We start from the raw sequence: 15,468 nt of genomic DNA on the forward strand, positions 1-15,468 counted from the left end.
AGATAAAGCACCTCACTGAGATGGTGCTGGGGTGGAAGTATTTGCCTTGGTTTATTTGCAAATTGGTTTGCTATATTTATGAATTGTCATTATTGTAGCTCCCATCGCTATTTCATACGGTGATTCAACGTTAGTGTTAGATCGCAAAGTGTAGGGAATCAAATGGTCCATGTTGTCTTCCTTGCTCCATCTCCCACGACTCGCGTGGGTGGCCATGGATGTCACGAACCTTGACTGTTGCCTTCCCCTCTCATGTTTATTAGTGGAGATGACTTGAATAACTTGTATTAAGAAAATGGAAACATGTGCAAGGGAATCTGAACCGCATCATACGAGAAGGATGGTAATTGTAATGAGTTTAGAAAGGAATAGTACTTGTGTATCATTGTATTGAAGAGAATGAAGAGTTTATTATATAAATCCCCATCATCTAGATATATACATATCAAGATTGATCTACCCAGAATCTACCAGATACTTGTGAAGAACCTATCACACTCATTACGGATCCTACACTCCTTGCTATAGAACATAGCCCACTGCTCTCAACCTTCCCATCCTATGTGGTTGCCGTAGCCTCCGCCTCTGCACTGATGTCCATCCTAGCAATGCACCGACATGGCTAGAGGAGGCAGAGGACTAGACTCAGCCAGCATCGACTGCCTAGCCAAGTCCTGCAACACCTAGATGGCCTGTTAGAGGCACCATGTATATTTCTCATTCTTCCACATCACATTCACTGTCGGGCTTGCTTCATCACCTTCAACCTTCCACAACAACCGCCAGGCAATGTTGTCATTGTTGGCACCTCTATTGGACCTATGGAGCACAAGGGAGAGAACAAATGCAGCAACATCATGGCCTATCATGGTAGAGTGCTCAAGCATGTTGAGCCATGGCATGAGCACGTTGCGGTCGTCCACAAAGATGTCGCACATCCTAGCATAGAAGCAGGCCTCCGGGTTGCCGACGCTAGCAAGCCTGGTGTTGATGGTAGTTTACAACCATTATAAACCATTAATAAAATATGCATAAGGGCACAATTGAGATCACCAACAAAGGTTTAGTGGTTTAAACTAACAAATTCTATGAGTTTTGGTGAATCTATGATTTCTGCAAGGTTTATTCAGAAAACCATCAAGGTGGACCTATATGTGAGATTTAATTGCGCTTATTTGCCATGAAACGGACACTAGAAGGTTCTAGAGGACACCAGTGGACACCATGCCGAGGTAGAGAGGAAGAGGCTACAAGGTGGGGTCACCCGGCCCCACTTGCAGGCCGCCTGGACCCTGGGCCCACCTATCAGCCTCTGTGATGCAATGTCGGTTCTCCACTGCCCCCTAGGTTGCATCTACGCTATTCCTTAAGTCGGTTTGATCCAAGGGCTCACATTGGACTCTCTAGCCTATATATACCAGCCCTGGCCACACCCGAGGACTAACCCATCATCAAGTCATTTGAGAAGATAGAAACCCTAATCATCCTTAGAGCTCCACCATATTCTAGGGCATAGCTAGTTAGGCTAGGTCTAGAGGGTGGCAAGTAGGTTTCGCTTGGATTCCCGATCACATCAAGAGCATGGTTTGGTATAATCTTTGTACCCCCCCTCTCTCTTTTGTATCTCCATTATTTTTATATGATTGCTACAATAGTTATGACAATATTAGTATTCATCTTATTCATGTTCTTCGTTATAATGTTCATCGTCTACTTTGATTATATACCTAGTATAGTTGGATTATCATCATATTCATGCATATGTTCATATAGCGCTCACCCTAAGGATCCTTGGGTGGGTTGTCAACATGGTGTAAGTGTGGTGCTTAAATGTTGTTTACTTGCGGATACACCCTATATTCCGGGTCATGTGGTAGATCACAGACGGTGACACTCCTGTTGAGTCCTTTGTAGTCCACTCCTAGATCTAGGTAGAACGCAGGATCTGGTTACGAAGGGGGACAAGCTCTATTCTTAATCTCCCTTAGTAATATCGCTTATGTGTAGATATGAAGATGATCATAGCAATCACTATTAGGTGTAATTGCACTAATCAATGTATGCTTTGACTTGTAATTAAGAATGACTTAAGAATTATTCCTCTAATATTCTACTTGACCATGCTAATGCCATAGAAAGGTGTACTCTGAGTGATTTATCATTATCACTGATCAATACTTATCATATATATCTTATCCTTTGACTTACCCCTGTTTTGAGTAGAATATTGGTTATTGTTTACTTCTCCATCAATAGTATAAGTTATCAATACATGTCCATGCTAGACTTTCTCAGTGGTAAAAATATAAATAATAATACCTGGAATACTCTCGGGTGAAGTGCTACAACGGTATACATATCTGTGCGCTTGTAGATTCCTTTTCATTAATATCTATATATTCCTCCTAGTCACATAAATTAATAAAGTACTATTTAATATTATTCTAGTAGTAATGCTAGGTAGTACTAACAAGTATCTCTAGCAACATCACTAAGGATGACAACCTAGTAAAGTAATGTTAGGAGATATAGGTTTATAATAGGTGGCTATTAAAACAAGCGACAAGTTAATAAATACCAACAAGCATTTCTAGAGCCGTTGCCAGGGAAGGTAGCTAGACAAAGGAAGTATTGATAAACTTATACTTATTAATGTGATTGAAATAACCATTGACCTCTACTCAAATAGGCTTAGCCTTGTTTTGTCTACTTGTGTATCTTTTGTAGGGTAATGTATGACCAGTTTTGATGTTCCGACAAACTACGTTGATGATCCAGAAGCACTACTTAAGAGAACTAAGGCTTAACTCAAAAAAGTTTTAGCTTTAGAGTCAGAAGACAACCATATAAGGCGAAGCTTAACACCAGGATTTGAAGCCATGGTTGATAGGACTCTCCATGAATTCTCTGCTCCAACCACTGCCAACATCCAGACTAGACCCATAGTCAATGTGGGAGACAATGGATTTGAGCTCAAGCTGGCTCTCATCAACATGGTGCTAGCGAGCCAATTTTGTGGAAAGGCAAATGAAGATGCTAGTGCTCATCTCCAACACTTCCTAGAGATCTATAGCACTTTCACCATCAAGGGAGTAACCAAAGACACCATACTACTTTGCCTCTTCCCATTTTCACTTTTGGGGAAGGCAAAGTAGTGGTTCTACACCAACAAAGACAGAAAGACTACATGGGATAACTACTCCACTACCTTCCTAGCAAAGTTCTTTCCCACGGGCAAGAACAATGCTCTACATGGGAGAATTTCAAGTTGTCAGCAACAACATGATGAATCTGTCCCTAAAGCATGGGCACACTATCAAGACTATATATTAGAATGTCCTCATCATGGGATTGAGAATTGGCTACTCATGCAGATGTTCTACCATGGGTTGACTAACAGTACCCTTGAGACCATTGGTGCTGCTGCTGGAGGTGCATTCTTGTCACTTACACTTCTAGTTGCGATCACTCTTGTGGAGAAGATGACCTCCAACCAAGGCTGGAATAAAGAACATGTTTAGACCCATAAGAGAGGTGGAGGTATGCATCAACTCAAGGAAGTAGACATGCTGTCTGCCAAGATAGACCTACTAATGAAGAAGCTCGAAGACCGAGCTAATGAAAAGCAAGAAGTCATGCACATTCATGATTCACGCATGACGTGTGAAGTATATGGCAACACTTGGCATTTAGGAAACAACTATCTTGAAACCCAAGAGGATGTGAATGTTGTTAACAACAACTACTATCGTCCTAAATAGAATCAAGGATGGAACCAACAACAGAGGCTGAACTACCAAGGTAACCCTCAAGGTAATAATTATAATAACTTCAATCAACCACCCTTGAGAGAATTAATTGCTGGCCAGTCTAGACTTTTGGAAGGATTATCTAAGAAGGTAGCTACCAATGATAAAATTCTAGAAAATATAAGTAATAGAATGGATAGTTTTGCTTCTACCATTAAGAACCAGCATAGCTTTAATAAAATGATAGAATCACAAATAGCTCAGTTGGCGGTTGTTGTTCCTCCATCCGACAAACGTAAGATTCTAGGGCAGCCAGAAGATCTAGAAACTACAAATCTTATCGATATTCACAATGCAGCTTTCTACTACATGCAACCATTAGAGGGAAGGTGGATAGATTACACCCTACCCGACAAGAAAGGTGATCCAAGCAAACCTATCATCCCTATCACCATTGGACCTCATATCTTCCAAAAAGCTGTCTGTGACTTCAGAGCAAGTGTCAAAATCATGCCTAAGGTAATTTTTTAGAAAATTTTAGGAGATTCTTTGTTGTACACAAATATGCATTTATAGCTTGTAGATCAGTCACTCTGCTACCTCAAGGGAGTTCTTGAAGATGCCATCATCTGAGTGGGACAATCATGTGTTCTCGTAGACTTTGTGGTTTTGGAAGCAGGTGGAGATGAAAGGGCACCTATCATCTAGGCCGACCTTTCTTGACCACCGCAAAAGCCATCATCAATGCGAACAGTGCCAAGATCTATTTCACAATCAAGGATAAAAAGGAGAAGTTCGCTTTCAAGAGCCACATCTTGCAATCTCCTAGACATCCATAAAAGGCATACCTTCCCGAAGGGACAATAGAGACCAAGAAGAAGAACAATCGAAGAAGGAGGAAGAACAAGACCAGTCAGCCACAAGAAGAAATGGTTAACATGATCAACACACTCTGATCTGAGTATGACCACCTCCTCGCTTCACCATTCCTTGCTAAGAAGGATGATACTAGCGTACCGACAATCGAGTGTACCATTGGAAAAAGAATCTTCCACAAGACCTTCTACGACATTGGATCGAGCATCAATATAATGTCCAAGGTAACATATGAATATTTATTCGGTAACAAACCTTTGTTCCCTACATATATGTAATTGCAAATGGTGGACCAATCAATCCGATTCCCTGAGGGAATAGCAAGGGACATTATGGTAAGAATACAAGATCACTATGCCCCTACCGATTTCATGGTCCTGGACATGGGAGAAGGAAGAAGATGATACACCCATTATCCTTAGAAGATCGTTCCTCAACACCACCAACACAATCATCTATGTTAGATTTGGACAAGTCCACTTCCAATTCTCTGAAGAAAAGGTACACTGTTATTTCAATAGTTATACTACTTATGAATAGCCAAAGAAGAGCCGCTCCTGGAGGAGATGTCAATCATCAAAACATCAAAGGAACCAACCTCAATGGAATGAATGGGAAGATGAACCTGAAGTGCCTGTGAAAGATGAACCTACTCTGCCTAAGATAAGTCCACAGTCTAAGCAGGTATGGAAGGAAAAGGTGATGACATCTGTGTCAACATCACAAGATGTGCAGCCATCTGGGTCTCCACCGCTGAGATCGGATGATGCACCCAAGGAATGAAGGACTTCTCTCCAGTCAAGTCCTGTCCAAAGGACATAAAAATCCAAACCCTCACCATGAGGTAACAAAGGTAGTTATCCATATTTACTTTTTTGCATTGCATAAATTATTTGTCTCTTTAGCATATTTACTTTTTTGTATTTGCCATGTACTAAGAAAAGAAAAATAAAAAGTTTCATTACTGGATATAAAATCTTAAAGCCCCATGTGAATAAATATATGGTGTGTAAACACCTACAGAAGTATTCACTATGGTGGCATAAAAATAAAAATATTGATGATGCATATTTTTTCTTCTGCAATTGTAAAAAAAATAATAATATTAAATGGACATCATGCTAAAATTCTACCAAAAGAAAATCAATCTAAACCCACAAGGATAACAAATCTTTGAATGGCTGACCGCTAACCCCTTATCCTAATCTATGCCACGAGTTTTAGTGTTCTTGTTGGAGTATTTTGTAGGATGACACATAAGATCAAGAGCAAGTTTACCTGGCTGTCTTCATGCGGCAGCAGGCAATGCCGTCCACGTGCTTTCGCCTCCTGCGCCTATGGGGAAGTCCCTAGCAGACCACCTCCGCACCGTGCCACTATGGGTCATGGAGGTGGCCACATACTACATTGGCCTAAGGGCCGCTTCGGCCATGGCCGCTGCCCAGCTTCGGTTGGGTGAGGACTAGACCATGGTGGAGCCAGGGGTCTCGGGAGAGATGAGCTATCGGTAGTGCGAGTGTTGATGATCACTAACACCTATTTTGACCCTCAACATTCCACCCAAAAGCATGATAAAGTGAGGTAAATCATCATCACATGTGTATAATTTTGTTTATAATTCACCTAGTTCCACTTGTGCTTATAGAATTATTTGTATGCATGAAATTTGAGCAAAAATAGGCCAAATTGGTGACAAATATGGACTTGGGAGTCAAGTGGATGTGGCAGGGAGGCCAAGGGCCAACATGCTAGGCCGGCCGGCCCCACAAGGGCGTCACCTGGTGTGCCATGTGGCTTGGCCACATCACCGATCCATGGGAGCTCCTCTAGAAGCAAGGCCAAGCGTCCATTCAATGTCAGTTTGATCAATGGACAAGGTCGGATGGCCTTGGATCCATGGGCCCATTGTCATACACTTGGGAGGCTCCAACCGACCTCCAAACTGACTTTCGGTCCAAATTTCGACATGTTGTCTTAGTTACCGCCATTGAGGAGCAACCAAGGTGGTGGATCCTAGGGCCAACTAGTGCCCCCTAGCGCCGCTCGGCGTCCTAGGTGCTCCACCAACCTCCTGGCTGCCTACAAGTACCCTCTCACTCTACACTATAAATATGGGGTGTGGAGCTCAGTGAAGTGCCCCATTCAATTCCAAGCTCTCCAAGCATTTCCATGCTCTCTAGCTTAGCTTAGCTTTAGAGTATTAGTCTAGTAGTGGAAGTAGAGCAAGAGCGGAGCTTCTCTTAGAGTCCAAAAGAGTCTTCTAGGTCTAGTATAGCTCTTTTTGTAATTCTTTCATTTAGCAATTACTTTATTCAGTACTTTATTTCTAGTACTTTATTCTAGTACTATTGCTTTGCTTTACTTAAGTACTTATTCATTATTGTTCATCATTAGTGAGCTTAGGTGCTCATTATTTGGCATTAGTAGCATAGGTTATCTTATTATTAGTAGTGTTTCATTAGTATCAGTGCCACCGTCTAGTTAGGTTACTTTGATCTATTTTCATCGGAGCTTGGATTGAAGTAGTAAGCCAATAGATTAAGCAAGCTGCTTAGGCTATAGATTACCTGTGGATACGGCTAGGCCTCCGGATAGATTGTGGTAGGTGGCAAGTGGTGATAGCCTTGTCCATCCTCTGTATTCCACCACATTAGGTCTAGTTATTAAATCATAGGGCTCATGGTAGACCTTTTCTATTTAACTCTCCTAGTTGTTAGGCGGGCTATGCCCCAAAGTACTAGCACATTTCTCCTTGTCATTTGTTTACCCTTTGTTACTGAAAGATAAATTGCTTGCTCTCCCACCTAGCTATCTCTACTGTAGCTTGTTTAGTAGTTTAGTAGGTAGTTCACACATAACCCACTCATTTCGTTTACCTACCTAGGATATACTTAGGCTTTACCTTAGCAATCCTAACAATAAATATAAGTTCTAGCCTTTTGCCTTCTTGTGGGAAAAAACTATAAATTCGACACTCAGTACTCACCGAGCGAAGTGGTACGCGATAGTTCTGTGCACTTGTGGAATTCCTCCACTAGTCATTAAGAAGTATCAACAAGCATTTCTAGCGCCATTGCCAGGGAAGGCAACTGGCCTCATATTTATATTTTTGCTAGTCTTGCTAACTAGACTTTTAGTTATCCTAAGTAGTTTTTCCTTTTTTCCTCAAACCCTATCACTACCCTACACAATCATGGGTGACAAGTCCATTCTTGATTTTTCTACACCCTCGGCTGCTAATGTAGCCACCAGACCCAATGTTATCAATGGGGACGCTAACTTTGAGCTTAAGCCAGCATTCATTATGATGGTTCAAGCTAGTTTGTTTTGTGGGAAAGCCCATGAGGATGCAAATGCTCACCTCCAACACTTTTTGGAGATTTGTAGCACATTCACCATAATGGGAGTGAACCAAGAGGCTACACGCCTTTGCATTTTCCCCTTCTCTTTGTTAGGAAAGGCTAAGCAATGGTTTTACTCTAACCACAATGCTATAGACACGTGGGACAAGTGTTCCAATGCTTTCCTAGTCAAGTTTTTCCCTATGGAGAAAACTAATGCTCTTCGCAATAAGATCTCTAGTTTTCAACTGGCACATGAGTTGATTCCCGAAGCTTGGGAATGAATGCAAGAGTATGTCTCTGCATGCCCACACCTTGGCATGGAAGACTGGCTTTTGATCTAGAACTTCTACCATGGATTAGTGCCATTAGATAGGAGCCATTTAGATGCTGTTGCTGGTGGAGCATTCTTTTCTCTAAGTGTTGCAGATGCAAAGACGCTGATCGAGAAGATGGTTTCCAACCAAGGATGGTGTGACGATCGACTCCAACCCCATAAATGAGGTATGCATTCAATTAAAGAAATTGACATGCTTGTAGCTAAGATAGATCTGCTCGCAAAGCGAGTAGAATATTATGAGAAGGTGAGTGCCCAAGAGACACTTAAAGCCATGGAATCCCACATGACTTGTGAAATTCTGTGGAGATGTTGGACATTTGGGAAATTCCTATCCTAGGACCTAGGAGGATCTCAACTTCATCAACACCAACAATGGGTTTCGTCCACAACAACATCAAGGATGGAATCAACGCTCCAACAATCAAGGAGGTAACAATTATTACTCTTCTCAATGCATGAATAAACAAGGTAATAATAGTTATGGTTTCCTTAAAGATCTTATTTATAGCAATGGTAGAATGATTGATAGCATTAATAAAAAGTGGATGCTCATGACAAGATGTTGGATTGGATGAGTTTTCTTCTGCTTTAAAGAATCAACTTAGTTTCAATAAGATGATAGAAACCCAATTAGCTCAAATTGCTGCTGCCATACCATCCTATGAAAAAGATAGAATTCCTAGCAAACCTGAAGGAACCATGGAGACAACCAACCTTGTTATGACAAGGTATGACTTTTCTAAAAATGGTTGAGGATTTCCTATTAAGAAAGGTGATCCAGGGAACCCCATCATTACTTGCTCCATAGGACCCCACACTTTTCATAATGCCATTTGTGATCTAGGGTCTAGTATTAACGTTATGTCTAAGGAAACTTATGATAGATTGTTTTACACTACCTTAGCTCCAACCTTAGTTTACCTGCAGTTAGCCGACCAATCCACCCATTATCTCAAGGGAGTAGCCACTAACTTATTAGTCGAGGTTAGGAGTGCTTATGTTCCAACAGATTTTATGATCTTAGACATGGGCAATGACAAGTATACACCTTTAATCCTTGGTCTTCCTTTCCTTAATACTGCAAATGTTTGCATATATGTGGCTTCTAGGCAAATCCAATTCCACTTTGTTGGAAGGAAAGAAATATTTGCTTTTGCTTCTAGACAACCCCTCTTTGATGAGAAACAGGAAAAGAAGAAGCATCCGAAGAGAATCAAGATGAAGAAACCAAAGCTGATTGAAGAACCGGAGAAGCCTATAAAAGAAGAAGAAGAATAGAAAGAGATGGCGTAAAAAGAAAGATTCATTCTCAAACTCGTCATCCCCTGACCCTGACAAGGCCTCCAAGGTGGAATAAGAGGAAACACCCCCGCTCAAGGAAGAATAACCTTGAGTCCATTAAAAAGGTAAGTTCTCTATCTTTTGTATATTTACTGCATTTTTAGTATTTGCATCTCATATTTAAATTTCTAACAAATTTGCTTTGCATTGCATGATTAAGTTAGCTGCATTAAGCTACTCTATGTTAATAAAAAACATATTTAAAAAACATTTAGTCAGTTATCTAGTAGTAATAGGTCATTTAGTCAATTATGCATTCTTGTAGTATTAGTTAGTCAATAAAGAAAGAATCAAAAGAGCCGCCAGAAGACACTCCAACCTACGCAAAAGGCAAGCTTGGGGAGATCTCTCCCCGCTCAGGTATGAAAATCTTAAACCCTCTCTTTATATTCATGTTTGTTTCAGATCTCAATATCCATGATCATAGAATGTAGAGAGGAGTGCCTTGAAATTCATCTTAAAAAGAAACTTTTCTCTTCGAAAAGGAATTGTAGACAAGACCCTTCAACTCTTTGTTCAAAACAGTAAGAGGCTCAGGGGCTACACTCAGTGAGTGCACTACATGGTTTCACTCAAGAAAGCACTCAGACAACGCTTGTTTCTACTCAGCAAGACCTAGAGGAACAAGAAGACCTCCAAAGTTCAACCATATAGGGCTCAGGGGCTTGAGGGACATAGTCCTCGGGTACCCCACAAGGAAGGGAGAAGATCTAGTCTGACTTGGATTCCCACATATAGTGATAGTAACATTGCTATCATGTAATCCTACTAGGACTCCTCTATTGTAACTGACTAGGAGACTTGCCTCCTAGATATATAAAGGAGGGCAGGGCTCCCTAGATCGGCAGACCATGACACACAATCATACCAATAAATCCAATGCAAAAGGCTACACGCCGACTGGACATAAATGCTATTACTCGATTATGAGGGCCCGAACTAGTATAAATTGTTCATCTCTTTGCATTCACCATTGTGTTCCGCATACATCGAAGCCCACCAATCATCGTCCTAGGTAACCCCATGATGAGTTACCGGTCATCAAACACCGACAGCTCTAATAAATGATGATAAATTATTTGGAGATGATGAATAACTGCTCTATGATAGTTTGCAAAAGCTTGTCATACAACCAGATACTTCTTAAGTTTTGAGCATGATAACTTAGAGTTCATCTTTAAGTTGAGTGCTTTTGTGGGTTGCAAATGCTAGAACCGAGTATAAAGTTTTTATGAGAAATGTTGTTGCCAAGATTAGAGTAAATCTTTGAACCTATCTGAGGAATGGAAAAAACAACCTAGAGTTTTGTTTTGCAAATTGCTAAAACTCTCTGGCTAGAAGTTTCTCAATGGTGATAAATTCCTACCAAAGCCAAATACATATTCAATCAAACATGATAAATCCACTATAAAAGCTACTTGTTTGTTTTGAGCTTTTTCAAGCCTTATTGATCTGAGTAGACAAACTTGTCATGCTTTTTGATCAAGATCACATACACCCACATACTTATGCTATTCCTACACTAGGAATATGCAACCACACATGCTTTCCATTTATTATTGCTGTATGAGAATCAAAGTTATCTCTCTAGCTATCTTTCATCAAAAAGAGAGGCATGGGCTACAGAAAAAATATAGAGAGAGAATAAAGAGCAAAAAGCTCTAATAAGAGAGAGAGAGAAAGAAGTCGCCATGCCCTCTCAAATAGAAGCTAGAGAAGGGAAACTTCACAAAGGAGTACCACTTCCACCAAATATTCCACACACATGCACTTCTTGATCAATTAGTATGATTTGTTGCTCCTTGTGATCCGAGTGTTTGACTTAGCAATAAATTCAATTCAAGTAGGCTATGCTTTGATCCCCTACCTTGAGCTCCACATAAGCTTTAGGATAGAAATTAAGGCTAAAGTTCATGGCATTGGTGAGATTTCAAACACCATTGAGTGACTTGAGTGTACCATCTGAGGAACTTAGGCAAGTTTTCTTTTCAAAATCTATTGAAAACCTCTAGGAAGTTTGAGCTAAACCAAAGTAGGGAAAAAGTATCTGTCTAGCTACACATTCTTACAATTGCTTGTGTCAAGGTAAAAGCTATAAGTCACACATTGCTAAGACTGGTGATGGATTTCTAAGTGCTAACATGTTCAACTCAAGAGATAGTATTAGTTTGTATATAAGTTTCTATGGGTGTTACATAGTAGCAACTCCTGATCCAACACCTATGCCATGCTAAACCCACATCTTTACTGAGGACAGCAAAGGGGTAGCTTGGGGGAGCTTGTTGACAATCACTAACACCTATTTGACCATCAACATTCCACCCAAAAGCATGATAAAGTGAGGTAAATCATCATCACATGTGTAGAATTTTGTTTATAATTCACCTAGTTCCACTTATGCTTGTAGAATTATTTGTATGCGAGAAATTTAATAAAAAATAGGCCAAATTAATGACAAATATGGATTTGGGAGTCAAGTGGACATGACAGGGAAGCCAAGGGCCCACATGCCAGGTCGGCCGGCCCTACAAGGCCACCGCTCGGGGTGCCATGTGGCTTGGCCACGTCACCGATCTATGGGAGCTACTCTAGAAGCAATGACAAGCGTCCATTCAATGTCGGTTTGATCAATGGACAAGATTGGATGGCCTTGGATCCATGGGCCCATTGTCATACACTTGGGAGGCTCCAACCGACCTACAAAATGACTTCCTGCCCAAATTTTGACATGTGATGTCTTAGTGACCACCATTGAGGAGCAACCATGGCGCTACGATCAAGAGGCGGTGGATCCTAGGGCCAGCTGGCACTGCGCCAATGCCCTAGGTGCTCCACCGACCTCCTAGCTACCTACGAGTAGCCTTCTCACTCTACACTATAAATATGGGGTGTGGAGCTCAGTGGAGAAGTGCCCCATTCAATTCCAAGCTCTCCAAGGTTCACCAAGCTCTCTACCTTAGCTTAGCTTTAGAGTAGTAGTATAGTAGTGGAAGTAGAGCAAGAGCGAAGCTTCTCTTGGAGTCCAGAAGAGTCTTTTGGGTCTAGTATAGCACTTTTTGTAATTCTTTCATTTAGCATTTACTTTATTCAGTACTTTATTTTTAGTACTTTATTCTAGTAGTATTGCTTTGCTTTACTTAAGTACTAGTTCATTATTGTCCATCATTAGTGAGCTTAGGTGCTTATTGTTTGGCATCAGTAGCATAGGTTATCTTATTATTAGTAGTCTTCCGTTAGTATCGATTCCACCATCTAGTTAGGGTACTTTGATCTTATTTCATCAAAGCTTGGATCAAAGTAGTAAGCCTATAGATTAAGCAAGGTGCTTAGTCTATAGATTACCTATGGATATAGCTAGGCCTCTAGATAGATTGTGGTGGGTGGCAAGTGGTGATAGCCTTGTCCATCCTCTGTGTTTCACCACATTAGGTCTAGTTATTAAATCGTAGGGCTCGTGGCAGACCTTGTCTATTTTACTCTCCAAGTTGGTAGGTAGGATGTGCCCCGAAGTACTAGCATGTTTCTCCTAGTTACTTGTTTACCCTTTATTACTGAAAGATAAATCGCTCGCTCTCCCACCTAGCTATCTCTAGTGTAGCTTGTTTAGTAGTTTAGTAGGTAGTTCACACATAACCTAGGACATACTTAGGCTTTACCTTAGCAATCCTAACAATAAATATAAGTTGTTGCCTTCCTCCTTCCTATGGGGAAAATATAAATTCAACACTCGGTACTCATTGAGCGAAGTGCTACGTGAAAATTTTGTGCGTTTGCGGAATTCCTCCACTAATCGTTAAGAAGTATCAACAACGAGAACCTAATTGGCGAGTTCTCTGCCATGGGCAATGGTGTTTTGGCCATGGTGGATGTAGAGGACATCATTCATAATGCTCCCCGTGAGTAGTTCAATTGTAACAAGCCTCTGCATCTAGAATAAAAATGTTCATAATATTTAGTAGGTATTACTTTGAGTTCATCTCTATTTGCTATGACTTGAATGTTCCATTTGTGCGCCTTAGAGTTCATAGACCTTATGAGACGTCCATCATTAGTAGGTGCTAAGATCTCCCAATCACCACCGCTAGTAGCCTTTACCGCCGCTTTTGTAAATTTCCAAGCCCACGTGTGAGTCATACGCGTCACTCCCGCGCGTATTTACAAAGTTTTGCAGAAATTTGCATTCCCATGTCTGATATAGCTTCTTACAAAGGATTCTTCCCACCATATCTTTCTCTTCCTCAGTGCTATTGTTCCTCATCACCACCCCTGCTCCCTAGTGCTAAACTATGCGACTGCCCCTACTCAGCGGCGTGCAAGCCGCCAGTCACTGCCGACAAGCTAGTGCTCCGTGCCACTATGCCTCATTGGTAGGTAGACAACATAGATCCACCAGTAACCAGGCTGGTACTCATCACCACTATCGCCGCTCGAGCTTAGTGCCGCAGGATCCAAAGGCAATGGTAATGCTTTCGCACTTCCCTTATGCATTGTTCTTGGATTTTTATTCCCTTATTTACTCATCTGAGTATGAATGAAGCTTCCATCTAATTATTAACGAGCTCATAAACACATCCCCACAGTCGCTCAATCTCTGATTCAGGTGATAGCGCTACCGCTTCCATTGCCGACCCCGCACCACCAGATCCTCGTCAAGATGGAGGAGGAGGCCCCCAACAAGAGGAATGAAGTGGCCATCCTCATAGACAATGTCTTGGTCCTCATCCTCAGCTACCTCACTGCCCAATCCTTATGTAGCTGTAAGTGTGTCTATCGCTCCTCGAATAGCGACATCTCGAGATCCGAGTACCATAAGGAGCTACCCTAGATTCTCGTCGAATGCTTCTACCGCAGCTAGAAATGGAAACGCAACTTCACCAGCGTCAACGGTGAATACCCCTCCTTATCCTTCTTTCCCTTCCCCATTTAGGATGTCGTGATCTCAGATTGCTCTTAGGGCCTCATCCTCTACTGGTACTCTGGTTTTTGCTATGTTGTCTATAATCCAATGACTATGAAATGGTTGCCACTGCTGGGTAGCAACCATTCTTGTGGTTAAGCCTGCTTGGGGTTCGATCCCATAGACTCCTCGCACTTTCATGTGTTTGAATATGGGATCAACGATGATGACTCCTTAGGTGTCAATATCTACTCATCTAAAATTGGAGCATGGATCTTTAAAGAATCTAAATGGGGCAAGGGTATTGTAGTATCCACATATGGGAAAGGTGTGTTTGTTAATGGTTTTATGCACATGCTAGAGTTCACCCAGATAGTTGTTGCTGATATGGAGGAAAATTTGAAGGCCAACTGGTGATGCAATCTCCATCCATGAAGCTCAGGGCAGTTGTGTTTATGTACAACTGATACTTTGAATAGGTATGAGCTTTCAATCTAGATCCTTGAAGACTATGGTACTAGTAAATGGACATTGAAGCATAAGGTGACTATTGGTGGTCACTAATGACCATTTCTAACCACCAATTATAGTCCAAAATAGGAGAAACAGACATGCTTTTGACACATATGCCTTTACCATTGACCTAGTTCCACTTGTATTGGAGAAATCATATTTTGCAAGTTATATATTCGAATACAAGTGGAAAACATACCAAAAGGCGCAAACAAAGCAGAAATGTGCAAAGATAAATGGAGAAGCCCACCTTCGTGCAAATCCCTGGGTATAATACCACTGAGGACGTGACCTAGGCCTAGCCAGCAGCCCATCTGGCAAAGGCGGTGCAGCCGCATTGCCCCCAGCGTGGCCCAAGCCCATTCTTCGCTGGCGGTTGCATGCTACCATGCAGAGGTAGTACATGATGCC

At 41.5% G+C, this 15,468-nt stretch overlaps 1 non-coding gene across 1 annotated transcript; it reads right to left on the minus strand.

Annotated features, from left to right (window-relative positions):
• Positions 1-8,182: 8,182 nt before the first annotated feature.
• On the minus strand, positions 8,183-8,288 carry LOC136512019 (small nucleolar RNA R71). Its single transcript, XR_010772948.1, has one exon. It is a non-coding gene; the product is annotated as a small nucleolar RNA R71 (small nucleolar RNA).
• Positions 8,289-15,468: the final 7,180 nt, after the last annotated feature.

The sequence above is a fragment of the Miscanthus floridulus genome, chromosome 1 (genome assembly GCF_019320115.1).
Source record: "Miscanthus floridulus cultivar M001 chromosome 1, ASM1932011v1, whole genome shotgun sequence".
NCBI lineage: Eukaryota > Viridiplantae > Streptophyta > Magnoliopsida > Poales > Poaceae > Miscanthus > Miscanthus floridulus.